Raw genomic sequence first — 15,201 nt, forward strand, 5'->3', positions numbered from 1 at the left:
CAAGATATACTATGATTTTCTATGATTCCTATTCATATTTACAGTCCACTTTAATTTAGGATTTTGGACCATCAAGGGTTCTGGTCATCACATGGATCGGGTCTAACCAAGGACAGCTGGGCAAATTGGGCAGAACAGGATCATCTGGGCCGTTCTGGTCACCGGACTGCACTGGACTGGCCCTTCTGGTTACTGGAGACTGGAGATCGGTGGGATGGCAAGTTTGGAGCAGGCATGCATCTAGTAGTAGCAAGCAAGACTGGATCAGAATGCTTCCCTTGGGTTTTTGGGATTTTTAGAATTTGAGTCCTAGCTGAAAAGGGTTTCAGCAATGCATAGGCCTTGGCTTTACAATGAAATCTGGAATCAGGATCAAGAAGGATGAAGAAATCAGGAACAGGACGCCACGCAGGAAATCAGGAGGAAAGTCAGTAATCAGTGTGTTGTGTGTTGTCAGGTTCCCTTATTTATCATGCCAAATGACATCACTAGAGTATATGGCAGGGGCAGGCTTATTACCCACACCCATAATGCTAGGATTGGGCAAGAGCATAGTTTACGCTTTGCTCTTCACTGATTGGATCACAGAAAAGGATGTCATGTTTGTGGGATCATTTTTACAATACCTAGAAACCTCCCCTAGCTACTGGGACCAAAATCTCATTTTTCCACAAATACATATTTATACAGTTATAACCTCTCGGAAAATCAGATACACAGGTTACACATTTTGTGGGTCACATTTCAATCCAAACTCCAAGTCTGTGGTACCTGGTTTTGCCTTTCTGCTACATTTTGGCAATTTTAACCATGAAAGATTTGGCCTAAAATGTCCCACCTTTGTACACAGATGCACATTTACCTCTGGAATGTGTGTACAACATGTTACGTGCGCAATATCAATGCTTTCCCCACAATCTATTATTCTTTACAACTTCTGTTCCTTATGCAGTAATAAATTATACCAAGTTTTCAAAGGAAGAGCATAAAATTAGATTTAAAACTACAAAGGTTTCATATTTTTCCTCATTCTTGCTGCAAAGTTAAATGTCTTGAAATTCAGTTACAAAATAAGCTTTTGAAAACCCACAGGAAGTCTATTGTCACTTAATCAGTTTTTTGTCTTTTCCCCAACCGCAAGCACATGTCAATTCCTTTGAAGAAGGATGAGAGGCCTCTCTTTTGATTGAAGTTTACTGCCCCTCACACTTGAAAGGTGAGAGTCTCAGCCTGCTATTGTCCCAGCCTGGAGCAAAGACGAATGTCTGATGGCGACTTGGGAAGTCCCTTTGTCCCTATTGTGAAAATACAAGAGAAGACAGGAAAAGCCAGGCAGGAGAGTACACCAGGTGTCATAACAAGCTGAAGATTGAAACCAAGTTATTTTGTTCTAATTGTGTTTGTGAACAAGAGATATTCAACGAACTGACATTCCTAAAGACAAACAAGGAAGAAGAGAGATCCAGTGGGAGGGAATCACCCTCTGGGACAAGGAGCTCTATCCTTTTGGAACTTTTGTTTTAAGGTTACACATTTCCTTTTTGAACATCTATTCACTACTAAAGGCCAAAGACATTATCCCTTTTCACCTTAGAGTTGTTTTATTACAATGTGAGGGCAAGAATAGTACTTTCGACACAGGATGCTTTATCTTGGACATTCTGACCACTGACAAATCCTTAGTTTCTGTTTTAGGTGGGGAAACACCTCTAGAGCAGGGACACAGAGGCCTTTTACCAACCCCTTTAATTTTAATAAAAGTCTGTGACCAAAACTATGAAACCCTTGTGTCCGACTCTCATTCCTTGCTCTTCACATATTATTATGTGAACATGTGTAAAATACAACTCAGTATTATCAGCATGTGAAAATGTGTTTAAATGGCATCTAGAGTGCAGAAGAAAGTCCAAACACAACCAATCTTTTATTCCCTAAAGCAACACTGAAATAATGTCACTTGTGTTTTAATGTTTTTTATAGTCAAATATCTCAGGAAAGTGCTCCATTCAAAAATGTTTCTGTAAGAATACATATTCGGATACAGCTTGGGAGTTTGCAACCCCGGGATTGGCAGAAAGGAGAGGTTATAAAAAACAAAAGATCACTCTGGAAATATACAGTTTGGGGGGGGTGGTACTGCTGTGCCATTGGCTGGGGGTGCAGCAAAATGGGCCACTGGACTGTAAATTGCCTCAGGTCAACAAATGTAAACCTTCTCTCTAACTGGCTAGAATGGAATCAAACACAGCACATTAACTGGATATAATTAAATGTGACGCTGCTGCGCCAACTGGACATAATGGATCCTGGCATTTCTTTTCAAACTGGGATTTATGTACTTTCATGCTGCTTTGCGGTGCACATCCTTGCCTATGTTGTGAGTACCTGGGCATTGGCTGGCAATGATGCAAATAAATTGAGCCTAGGTTGCAATACCTGGCAATAGTGTCAGTGCCTAGGCCTTTGATAAAAACCTGGAAATGGTGTGAGTATCTGGACTTTGTTATGCCAGTAATATATGATGTATGATGTGACAAGCGCATATCATCAGAATAGCTGACTAATGATGGTACATCCTGGGCATGTGATTGGTAAGTGCTGCCAAATGGCATGAGTTCTTGAGGTTATGATGCCAATGCCTGGCGACAAATACCGTTTATGTGCCACTATGTCAGCCACCCCCGTTGGCTTTATTAATGTCGGATGATACCATATTAGGATGCAAGACCTTTACCAATTTGTGTTCGGTTAGTGCTCGTTTCCACAGAAGGGAAGGGCCTTTAAAATTATATATGATACAACCAGGTATCCCATGCAGACATGTATTGGATATCACCTCTTATTGTGCTGTTTAAAGTAATAGTAAACTCGTACATGTCTGACAGCCCTTGGAGCTGGTTTAGTACAACCTGTTCAGTAAATACACAAGTATTACAACAGACATTTTTTGCATACAACATTCCACACAAATGACACCGAGGAGGGCATTCTGCGATTACAATCTTTATTTGCTTGTGTTACAAAGAATGTTTGGCCAAACATTAGACAGTTTAAAATGGTTGCTTTTTGCATATCGTCTAAGAGTAAGTAGTTGTGCAAAATATAGAGAATTGCAACATTTCCATTCAGTCACCAACTGTCCCCCCACCATGCCGCCCATTCTTAGCTGTTGCACTGGGATGGAGTTGATGAAATAATTGCTGGAAGCCTGCGGAGGCGGAAGGACCGAGCCTGGCAGCGGGCATGGTTTGAGGACCCTTCTATTACTGTAGCAGTGCTTCAGAAGGTGGTCTCCACTTCCACCCAAACCCTTGTCCCCAATGAGCAGAATTTTGGACCGTAACAGGAGAAAAACGCATTCCTGTCTTTATTTTCTTTCCAACATGTTATGTTGCCAGTCTTGTAATAACCACACTTATACATCATTTACACTGAATACACAATTTTCCTCTGGAATTACCTCCCCCCCCCATAACCACACACCCCAGAATAACCAATACATTGATGCAGAGAGTAACATTAGCATTTCTAACTCATAATAATTGTCCTTGGTGCTGTACAAAGCACCACAAACTGGAATCCATAACTGTTCTGTATGGATAAAAAGGCAGTTTAAATCAAAGGAAACAATCACACTTCTGGAGGGTTTGATGTTAAAACTGATAAGGTCTAACTAGAGTTCTACTCTGATAGTTTGGGTTATATGGGGTCAGCTTTTTTAAGCGACATCCAAACAAACAGAGCTAATGGTCTGGTGTAGATGCCATATAGAACGTTTGTTGATTGGACTTTGGTTTTAATCACAACAGGTTTTAAGGTACAATACATATCAGCCAAGCTTAAATCTCTCCTCCTAAGGAGCTAGAAGACCAAATGGAGGTAGGGCTATCATTTTCCACAATGGAGGCGCCCAGCTGGGGCAGGCGCAGGTGGATTCTTCCAGGCCTAGGACTCAGATCAGAAACACCAGATTCCCTGGTCAAAAGGACCCAAGTGCATGAGGTCCAACACAAACCACTTCAGCGTTACAACAACAACCTGCACTGAGTTAATGGTACTTAGAAAATGCTGTCAATTGAAATTCATACGATCTTGCTAGAAATATACCAATCAAAGCAACACGTATGTTACATCAACCAACCTCGTGTTATTCCTACTGCCCTGCCTCCAGATGAATTTAGTATAACCTCTCACTACTTAAGAAAATGAAGAGCCTTAAGAAAGCCTATTTCAATTCATGGATCAGCAGCCCCTACAAAACCTCTAAGGTACTTCCCAGAGTACTCGGTCATCTTTCCACTCCAGCAATTGCCTCATCCCCCCATCAATCATGAGATAGTGTGAAGACCTGACCATCATTTTTTTACCATAAATATTCAACCACCTACTGTGTCTTTTTTAGTGGCATTCTAGTCTCTTGCACTTCTCCTACCCTATCTCCCTTTGCACCACAACGTTCTTCCTCTACCCAAATGCACTCCTTTCAACTTATCTCAGACTTTATTGCGCCTCCCTTACCCTCTACAAAGGGCGTGTGCTCCTCCCAACCAATGTCCATCAGCTCAATTCACAATTCAACTGGCTATGTCACCTTCTGCGCCCCTTCAATGCCTCTGGATCAATTACATAGTCCTTCAAGCAAAGCCCAGGGGATTTAACGAATATTATATTAATAATAATATTAATAATAACAATAGTAGAAGATGTTGCTATTAGCAGGCTATTGATGTTGCTCTGAAAAAAAGCAAGGCTGAATCCTGGTCTCATTTTGCAGATGCTTCCATCAGAATCCAACAATGACCACACCAATGGATGTGGCTTTGTAAATGCAGATACCTTCTTTTTTTCAAATCTGCTCCCTTTGCGTGACAAAAACCTTGTACCCTGTAGATTTACAAAGCCAGACTAATTGACTTTTCTAATGCTTGACTTTTTTTCTGCTTATTTTTTTAATAATTCAGCAAGGTTTGGTTAGAAAATGATATTTTTTCTATTACTAATGGGACCAAGTATACTGTTTTTTTTTTAAAACAACCAAGGCGTCCGCAACCCTGCTGGGGCCCATCCGTCTCTATAGGACCATCACGATCTTTGTGCACCTGTTAATCAACATGTTTTTTTTGGAAGGCACAAATTACTAGTCTATGGGTACTGATAGATGTGTAACAATTAGATATATTATCATTTAAAAATATATATTTAATGTACCCTGAGATTTAGCGCCTGATTTACAAAACGTTTCCCAATGGGATTCTGCCATTCTAAAATATTTTTGTAAATCAGGCCCTTTGTCAGTAACCGTAATGTGATTGTATTATGCCTGTGATATCCTCATTCCCTACTTCGACATATTCCACAAATCTACATATGTTCTACATTTACCTAAAAGGGAACCCTTAACTGTCTAATTCCTGGGATTTACCTGCAGTGTCTCTGGCTATAAATGGAGGGATTTTAATCTTACATGTCTAATACCTGGGATTTACCTTCAGTGTCTCTGGGAATCAATGGAGGGATTTTAGTATTACCTGTTTAATACCTGGGATTTACCTGCCATATCTCCGGGAATAAATGGAGGGATTTTACTCTTACCTGTCTAATACCTGGGATTTACCTGCAGTGTTTTAGGGAATGAATGGGGGGATGTTAGTCTTACCTATCTAATACCTGGGATTTATCTGCACTGTCTCTGGGGATAAATGGAGGGATTTTACTCTTACCTGTCTAATACCTGGGATTTACCTGCAGTGTCTCTGGGAATAAATGGAGGGATTTTACTCTTACCTGTCTAATACATGGGATTTACCTGCAGTGTCTTGGGGAATGAATGGATGGATGTTAGTCTTACCTGTCTAATACCTGGGATTTACCTGCAGTGTCTTGGGGAATAAATGGAGGGATTTTACTATTACCTGTCTAATACCTACGATTTACATGCAGTATCTTGGGGAATGAATGGAGGGATGTTAGTCTTACCTGTCTAATACCTGGGATTTACCTGCACTGTCTCTGGGGATAAATGGAGGGATTTTAGTCTTATCTGTCTAATACCTGGGATTTACCTGCAGTTCTCTGGGAATAAATGGAGGGATTTAAGTCTTACCTGTGTAATACCTGGGATTTACCTGCAGTGTCTTGGGGAATGAATAGATGGATGTTAGTCTTACCTGTCTAATACCTAGGATTTACATGCAGTGTCTTGGGGAATGAATGGAGGGATGTTAGTCTTACCTGTCTAATACCTGGGATTTACCTGCAGTGTCTTGTGGAATGAATGGATGGATGTTAGTTTTACCTGTCTAATTCCTGGGATGTACCTGCAGTGTCTCTGGAAATACATGGAGGGATTTAAGTGTTACTTCTCTAATACCTGGAGTTTGCCTGCAGTGTCTCTGGGAATAAATGGAAGTATTTTAGTCTTGTGACTCTCAATCGCATAATGTGGTGTTTAAGTGTGCAGTATTATATTTAAGCTATATAGAACGAGGAGGGGGCATTATGGGCGATGGGTCGTTATGACAAGCAACAATGCCTGCTCCCGAGGTCTGTAAAAGCAATACAGGTGTTGGGGTTGTGATGGTGAGTTTAATAGTAAAATCTGTTTGTAAATGAATGTGTTTTAATTTTGCCTTATTCAAAAGACTAGGTTTTCTTCATAACGTAAGCATATTAATTATAAACTTGGTTGAACTGCAAATGTCTCAAAAGGAGCACACATTAGCTGCAATTAAATGTCTTCTCAAAAGTTAAATAATTTTTCCAAGGTTCCGTTTTTACTCGGGTTTCTCGTGTTTTCGGTTTTAATTGTGAGTGTAATATTGGATATTACCTGTCACATTGGTGGTGCGGAGAAAAATCCTCACAGCGTGAGTGCCTGTGAGTGCCTTGTTGAAAGAACTCTGGCTTGGAAGTTGCATTTATACTTGAATGTAGAGAGTCAGAATGTTTGTGATACCGTCTATATGAGTAGTAATTGACTGCATAAATGCATTCTGATTGGATGGAAGGTCAATAACGATGTCCATGTGCTAATATAGCTTGCTCCTTCAGCAGGAAATCCTGCATCGACCTATGCACACACTTTGGGCACTATTCAAGGAATGTTTTGTATGGTTCAAAGTGACTTTGTACAGCCGACACAAACCCTGATTCGTGGAACTGTGCAAAGTGTATTTTTTTTTCCAGTTCCATAAATCAGGGGTGTGTCAGCATTGCAAAGTCACTTTTCAGCAGTGCAAAGTCACTTTGAACCATTCGAAAAAATCCATGAATCGGGCCCTAAAACACTTATATGCACAGGTCAAAGTGGGCGGGAACTAAATCACTCAAGGGGGGTTGTGACAGCGAGTATGGTGGGAGTAACAGAAAAGGGGGTGGGGCGAGGAAATATAGTTCCACTATTTTTTTTTTTTACACTTCGACTACTGCTTATATGTTACAATGTTTTAATAATGACTCCTGCAAAGAAAGAGTGCCTCTTTCTTCACTGCCTAAAAGGCAGGATGGGTCAGATGATAGTACTAGTAACACACACAGGGCAGTTTCTAGCTAATTTGGTGGCCAGGGCGAAACATCAGAATGTTATCATTCCAAGAGGAACAGTCTGGTACACTCTTATTGTACTCTTTCAAAATACCTCTCCGAGAGTGGGAAAGGGGACAAATGGCACCAATGAGGATTCATGTATGCTTTGCATTTCAGGACTATGACAGTGATCAGAGATTTATACATTTGAATCTCTAAATTCATAACTGATGCATGTCTTGGTGCTCACATCACAGTTCACAATACTCACCCTAACATTAAAATGTGTGTAACCATAAACCATACATGCTCATTTGGACAGCTCACGTTTTTGGATGCGAGTATAAAATGGCTGCAACATCAGCCACTCAAATGGGGTACAGGGGCTCTTTTGCTTCTTGTTTCTGAAAAATTTTAGAGAGGGAAGGGCTGAGTATTGGTGTGGGCATGCCCAACCCTAATAAAGAAACATATTTCGGGACTTATATCTATAGATAGGGCAGGATACCACACAAGTGAGACCCAATAAACAATGCACAGAAAGGCTTCACAGAAAGGATTGTCCCTCTTTCAAACTTTAGCCTGACCAGTAATAAGTTGATGAAGCATTTTAAACAAAACCGGCTTCTAATGCCTGCTAAAGGGTACACAGTTCCTCAGCCACTACCGCCTCACTATTACACAGGCCTCAGGGGTTATTTCGGCAAAAAAGAGCAGGTCCATGTTTTATCTAACAGAGCTGGCATTAGCATCTGTTATTAGTGCTGGTCTGCAGCTAGTGAAAATCATGGCGTGGCAGTGTAGAAAGGGAGTTTGGCCTAGGGGATTTACAATTTGAGGCAACTTCTTTGATTGCGTTATGTGTTTAAGTGTGGGCACAGTATGGCATGCTCTTTAGAGTCACATATACAAAACATCCCAATGTGCTCTTGTATGGACATTGGGCACATCAGACAAAAACAGGTATATTTGATGTTACATAAGGGAGCACCACATATACACTATTAACCAACAGGGTGGCGACTTGTGCAGTGCACAAATCGTTAGTGCACACATCACTGTAATGATTTGCCATGGACTACACACAAAATGAACTCTACTTTCCTAATCAAAGTGCCAAGTGACATTGCGTTGCCATCTGGTGTGAGCGCTAGGCAGTGACTGGCTTGTCCAGACAATTAATATACCTTTGATGCTGAGCAGATGCATTTAGTCCATGTCCCAAAGCAGCCACTGGAATACAAGCAAGAAAATTAGAGTTAACCTTCCCAGGGATGTGCAATATGTAACTAAAAAGTAATATATATTTTAAAAAAAAACGTTTTGGTGTGTGAAATAAAAAGACACAACAATAAAGACAATAGTTTAAACCTTTTCTGTGAGGCACGTTAATTCTCTTGGAAGAATGCATGGGTTTGGTCCGCTAACTGATACTTGTCTGGCCTGGTGAATACAAACGCCCCATGTTCAGTTCATAACATTAAATGTTAAGCACATACCTTGTAAAAACAATGGCTTGTTAAGTGAGCCATCACTTATAAATTGACACTTGAAAGGCTATCAGCACAAAGAATGAGGGGCACAGGGTGTGTGAACTCAAATGCTGCGTTTGGAATATGCATTCCTTTGTTTGCATATTCCTAACACATGGCGTGTCATCCAAAAGTCAGCAGAGAGCAGCCAGCCGCACATTGCACAGCAGCGCTCACCGGGCAGCAGGCTGCTTAATCTGTTGTCTGGCAGCCCCTTACAGCGCCCACCTCCAGAGCTCTTTAGCTCTGTGCCCCCGGCGGTCGCCCGCCTCGCCCGGGCCAAGAAACGGGTCACACACACGTGCCATGTAAGTTTGGGTCCTCTGTCATTTGATTAAAGTGAATAGGAAGAAGGTTTGCACACGTCACCACGAGGTACGCCTTGTCTTGCTTATAGTTGTTAGTATAATGTCCATCTGCCTTCTGTTCAATGTTGACATAGCTGAACTGGTTTTCACTCCTGCAGATGTGTTCCTCTTCGTTTTCAGTCCCACACACTTTCTGCACGTCCGCCGCCTTGGTAATGAGGAAGGTGTGGGTCACCCGTCCTCGGATGGGAATGCACCTGGCTTTCATGTCGTCGTTCCATGTGCTGCATTCGCCGGGAAGGCCGTTGATCACGTGCCTGTTCAGGAACCGCTCGTATGGCGTGTTCCATAGTTCACAGCAGCACTGGATATGCCGTAATTTTTTGTTTACAATGTAAGCTGCTTCATTATTGTTTGGTGCGTACACTTCACCATCGGCGAAGAGCAGGCATTTCCGTTCTACAGTGAGCTTTGTTACCTTTTCACTATTACCAGGTGACATGGCTAGCCAGCCTCCCCTCTCGACATAGAGTACACTGTTACCTTTTGATAAATAGTACGTCCCGCAAGGCAGTTTTTCAGAATATGTGGCAGAGAAGGCCAGCTGGAGCAGGACCAGGACGACCAGCATCTTCCTACCCTTCATCCTGCAGGGAAGAGACAATAGAGCCGTTTAATGTTTGTGCACCAGACACACATGTTCACTGGTTCCCCCTAACGTGTTCGCTGCGTCTTTTGTTCATGCTCCATCCCCTGTTGCCTTCCCGCATTTTCCTGGCCACAGGAGTGTCACAGTGATAGGTGAGTCGGAACCAGGGAGGGGTGGGCGCTGGCAGGGTCAGACTGGGACAAGGAATAGGCCCAGTCACCCAAAAGAAAGTGGCCCACCCTCGCCTCAAGAAAGTGGCCCACCCCTCGCCTCGCGATCCTTGCCCTCGGATGACATCACCGGAAGTGATGTCATTTGACTCCACCCCAAAGTGACATCTGGGAAGCAATGAAACATAACCTTTCACCCCTTGACAAACCAGGAAGTGGCATCAAATAGCATTGTTCCCAAGTACACTAAATCACTGTGAATCCAAGCAGACGTCCAAGGACAAATGATAATATGTTATTGTATAGCCCTTACACTTAAGCTTTTTTGTATAAAACAAATATGCATACAATATCACCCAACCTGTGTTGGTACTCATTTATCGACCTAAGAAGGATGAAAGAGTTTTTGAAAAAAAAAAATTAGAAAGATAAATACATTCTTTTTTCTATTTTATTTTTCCTCCAAACCAGCCCAGGCTTGGCCAGAAACCGGCCCCCACCCCCCAGGGATGATTTCAGCCCGGCGACGGCCGAAAGGCTGAGGGGCCAATCCGACCCTGGGCGCAGGAGACGTAACGTGGCTGGATAGGGAGGGAAGATGACGGGTAGCTGCTCCAAAGCCGGGATTAGATTGTTAGATTGAGCATGGGTTTGGCGCAGCCTGAATCTATGGCAAGACCGCAGGCTTCCTATTATGCATTTACTTTATCTACTCGTCCAGCAGCAAAGAAACAAAATACACGTTAAAGAAATGTTTTACATACAACAAGAACAGATTAGACAAGGAACCCGAAACTGAGCTCCCAATGAGTCAGGGTCATCCGCCAGAACAACCAATCACTAGAGGTCCCAGCAGAGAAAGGTCCTTGTCATGAGTCCCTCTTCCTCGCCTTAGCTGCTCCTCACAGCAGATAAATACACGCAATGTCTGATCCATCTTTTTTTTGTTCTCTTTCTGTGCTTTAACTAATAACATTTACAGTTACTGCCTTGCTGGAATGCATCTTGTAGTTTACAGTCTGGCTATTCCTCAGAGGGCAAGTTCCGTGCTTAAGAGGCTTGGAGACAGGTGTTTAGTAACCATCGGTGGACTGGCCTATAGGGAACTCTGGAGATTTCCCAGTAGGTCTCTGCAACCTGGACAGAGGTGGACTGGCCTATAGGGAACTCTGGAGATTTCCCAGTAGGTCTCTGCACCCTGGACAGAGGTGGACTGGCCTATAGGGAACTCTGTGGATTTCCCAGTAGGTCTCTGCACCCTGGGCCTCTTTTTTATGGTATTTCCAAATGCCCCCGTAGGAAAAGGGATGGGCTTGCTGAAAATGTGTAATATGAGGTCACTTTGAAAATAATTTCCAGTGCCCCTTTTGGTTCCCAGTCCACCCCTGTAATAGTAACTGAGACTGGGCATGCAGGTTTATGTGATGAATTATTAAACACACGAGTGTTTGCGAGTATAGTACATTAAGCCTTGTCCTCCTAGGGCTTTGGGCAACTATGCAGCTGCTCTGTTCATGGCGTTTCTTTCGAGAACTAAACTTTTCTGGGCTCCAATCCGTGCCTTTTCAGCTTTTATTCTGGGGAACAGGAACCCTTTACTGTTTGGGCCAGAGATACATAAACCGGCGCTGCTGCTGCCCCATGATACAGTTCGCCACATTAATGGCACCAAGAGTGCAACAAAACCTACATTTGGGTGTAAGGGGGCTAACTGGTGATGGGCAGGGCCACTTCAGAAAGTGGGCGAGCAAGCTTGGAGACTCCGCCCCCTCTGTTCTACCCCAAGGGTTGTCTGGCATGGAGCCCATATACCATATATCCCCCTTTTCCCACCCTTCCCTCTCCCACTAACCACCACACACCCCCACCTCTCACCCTCTCCCCCTGACAGAATCAGCTCCTCAGCCCAGCATCACAGATAAGCGCACACATAGACACACACACACAATTACACATTCACAGACTCATTTAAACATCCCATTGGCCATACACTCGCTCACTTACATGCGCACCCTGCCCCCACACATCACACACTCATTCACACACACTCATTCACACATACATTACATACACACTCCTTGCACTCATGTATACATAGATAATGAGCTAACATGCAACTTCGAGTTCCAGAAAAGACGTTCCTCGCCTCTCTGCGTAACACAAAACAGGTGCACACATCAGCAGCCTACTCTTTGATGTGAAAGAACACATAACGTTATTATAAGTCCGCTTGCATCGGTGGTGACGGGGCTGATGTGTGCACTTCATTTTTGTAAGGCATTGCAGCAATAGAAGCCCTTACTGAAACTAGCAGCTTTAAAGGTTTGCTACATTTGTGCAAATGAATGTTTCTGCACGAACACAGTAACACTTTAAAGCCGCCGGTTTTATAAAAAAGGCTTCCTCTTCTGAGTCTAAGCAGAGCTATTTCTGGAAGCCCAGCCCTCAGCTCAAATGTCAGGGGGAAGGGGGGAGTGGGTGCTGAAGCCCAGCCATCTCAATGGCATTGGGTGCCTGAATGGCGCCTGACATTGACCTTGGTAGTTATGATAAGTTCTGATAAGTGTACCACCCCCCCCCCCCACACCAGTCTGCAGGGCAAAAATGCAACTAAACTCCTACCCCTACCTGCTCTGTTGGTGGATGAGCTCCCTTAACGGGACAGTGCAATCATTATTATATCATTATTATATCCATTCATTTGTTTCATTCGCTGTCCGCAAGTACCACAAACTAAGATGCTTAATCACTTCTGTTGAAGTCTAAGCCTTGCGGCCCTCTGGCCGTGCTCGGACCTACACTCTTCTGCATGGACAGAGCCAGCCCCAAAGTATTGGGGGGCTAGATGGAAGTTTTAAAAGCTGGCAGTGAATGGGGCCATTAAACCAATACCACTGTTGAGCCCCACCCAGAGCCCAGTAGGCTGAATAGATATTGCTATTTTAGAACAAAACGAGTCGCATGGCCTACCTATTCTGTCTTCACCCATATATCAATTCACACAAAGAAAGACAGACTTATATTATTCATACATTATCCCTATTGCTTTCGTTCCTTCGACTACCTAACCTTCCTTACAAGGAAATCTTTCTGTCCCTGTACTCTTATAATTATCCCCAGTCAGCTAAAAAAAGACATTGCATCGTTCACGCATGAAAAGAAATACCCGTACATCACCAACGAATATTACGAGAAAACCGACAAAAAAAGTAATCGGAGTGGAAATAATGAACAACCAAAGGGACGGCAATTCTAACAGAAGACTAGACCTAGGCCAATAACTGGAACTTTTCAAATGGAAGTTCGGATGAAGAGACAGGAAGACCTGGCAAGAACTTACGCTTTGAAGACCAAGAGCAAACAGACACAGTAACCCACAGGGTTTTCAGCAACCAAGAGGACGAGGAAGATCGAGAGGCTGGTGGCAGGAACAATCCCCCTGAGTTACAAGAAACAGAGGAGGGGCTGGTACAAACGAAATGCCCAGGCATAATTAACTGGCAAAAGACAAACAGAAACACCAGTAGGAGCGAACAAGGAGGAGAATCATTAGTCATCAACCTCTCAAACATAACCTTGAGTACTGAACAAATGGAGGTGTTACAAAGGGCTTTATCCTTTGTCCCCACTGCAGCCCACGACCCATTCCAGACAAGGATAAAACTTACACAATTGATTAGGAAGATCCGATTGAAACAGTACTTTATGAACAAGACAGATAGTGGCAGGAGGGACATCACCAATCTCCATAATAAATTACATTTTACCCACTGCCCCATGACATCACAGCAAAATCAATTACCTTTGAGAGAGTAATGCTGAAGAAGATTGAAGAAATTGAGGCACAGACCCACAGTCCTTTTCACAATCTAAGTAGAACAGAAACTAATGCACTGAGAGACCTTCAAAACAATGAGAACATTGTAATTAAATCCGCCGATAAAGGCGGAGCAATAGTGATAATGGATAAAAACAACTACATAAACATGGTGAACAATCTAGTCAACGACAGAACCACATATAGGAGACTAGGGAGTGATCCAAGTAATACACAGGAATTTAATCAACCCAATAATAGAGGAAGCCCTTGCAGAAGGACACATTAGTCAAAAGAGGCATATTTCTTGGGGCCTAAATTTCCTAGATGCCCGGCATTCGACTCCCAACCTAAGATACATAAGGGAGTTAATCCTCCACCAGGTTGGTCACCCCATAGTTTCGGGGATTGGTTCAATACTGGAACCCCTCTCACAATTTGTTGACTTCTTTTTGAAAAATGAAGTAACACGGATGAGATCGTACACAAACGACACCACGGCAGTATTACATATAGATACCATGGTATTGGAGACTGAGGACATCTATATCGTCACTATGGACATCAAATCATTATATTCGAAGATTCCGAAAATAGAAACCTTAAAAGCAATTGAAAAAGTACTACGGGCCCAGCACCCACCACCTGACATGCCAATCACCCTAATCATGCAATTCGCTGAAATTGTGTTGACGAAAAATGGCTTTCGAGTGGATGAAAGATTCTTCGAACAGGTGTCAGGCACAGCGATGGGGGCAACATTTGCCTCTATGCTGGCCAATCTGTATGTAGCTGAATTTGAAGAACAGAGCATTTACCATCAATCCAACCCGTTTGTGAAAAATATACTAAACTGACGTTGATTTATAGATGACATACTAATGTTCTTCAAGGGAGAAGAAGCAGCATTAAAGGTGTTTATGATCTGGCTGAATGGAATAAACCCTTTCCTAAAATTCACTTATGAATACAGCAAGAAAGAAGCCACATTCCTTAATCTCAAAATAATCGAACAGATACCGGAATAACAACTACTGTATACCAAAAAAAGACTGAAAGAAATTCCCTCCTGGCGTTTAATAGTTACCATCAGAGGAGAACCCTCAAAGAGAACTTACCTTTTGACCAGTTCATCCGATTTAGTGGCAAGAATATGACAAACAGGCGATAAGATTAACACAGAACCTGCGAGAGAGGCATT

The 15,201-nt window shown here is 42.8% G+C and overlaps 1 long non-coding RNA gene across 1 annotated transcript in view; it reads right to left on the reverse strand.

Moving 5' to 3' along the window:
* Nucleotides 1-2,987: 2,987 nt before the first annotated feature.
* The window catches only part of LOC138487910 (uncharacterized), an 83,469-nt gene continuing 71,255 nt past the window's right edge, over nt 2,988-15,201 (reverse strand). The window contains exon 3 of the long non-coding RNA XR_011274555.1: nt 2,988-10,011. This is a non-coding gene — a long non-coding RNA (uncharacterized lncRNA). The remainder of the gene's footprint in view (nt 10,012-15,201) is intronic.

This window comes from Ambystoma mexicanum, chromosome 9 (assembly GCF_040938575.1).
Source record: "Ambystoma mexicanum isolate Mex_15411 chromosome 9, UKY_AmexF1_1, whole genome shotgun sequence".
In the NCBI taxonomy this organism is placed as follows: domain Eukaryota; kingdom Metazoa; phylum Chordata; class Amphibia; order Caudata; family Ambystomatidae; genus Ambystoma; species Ambystoma mexicanum.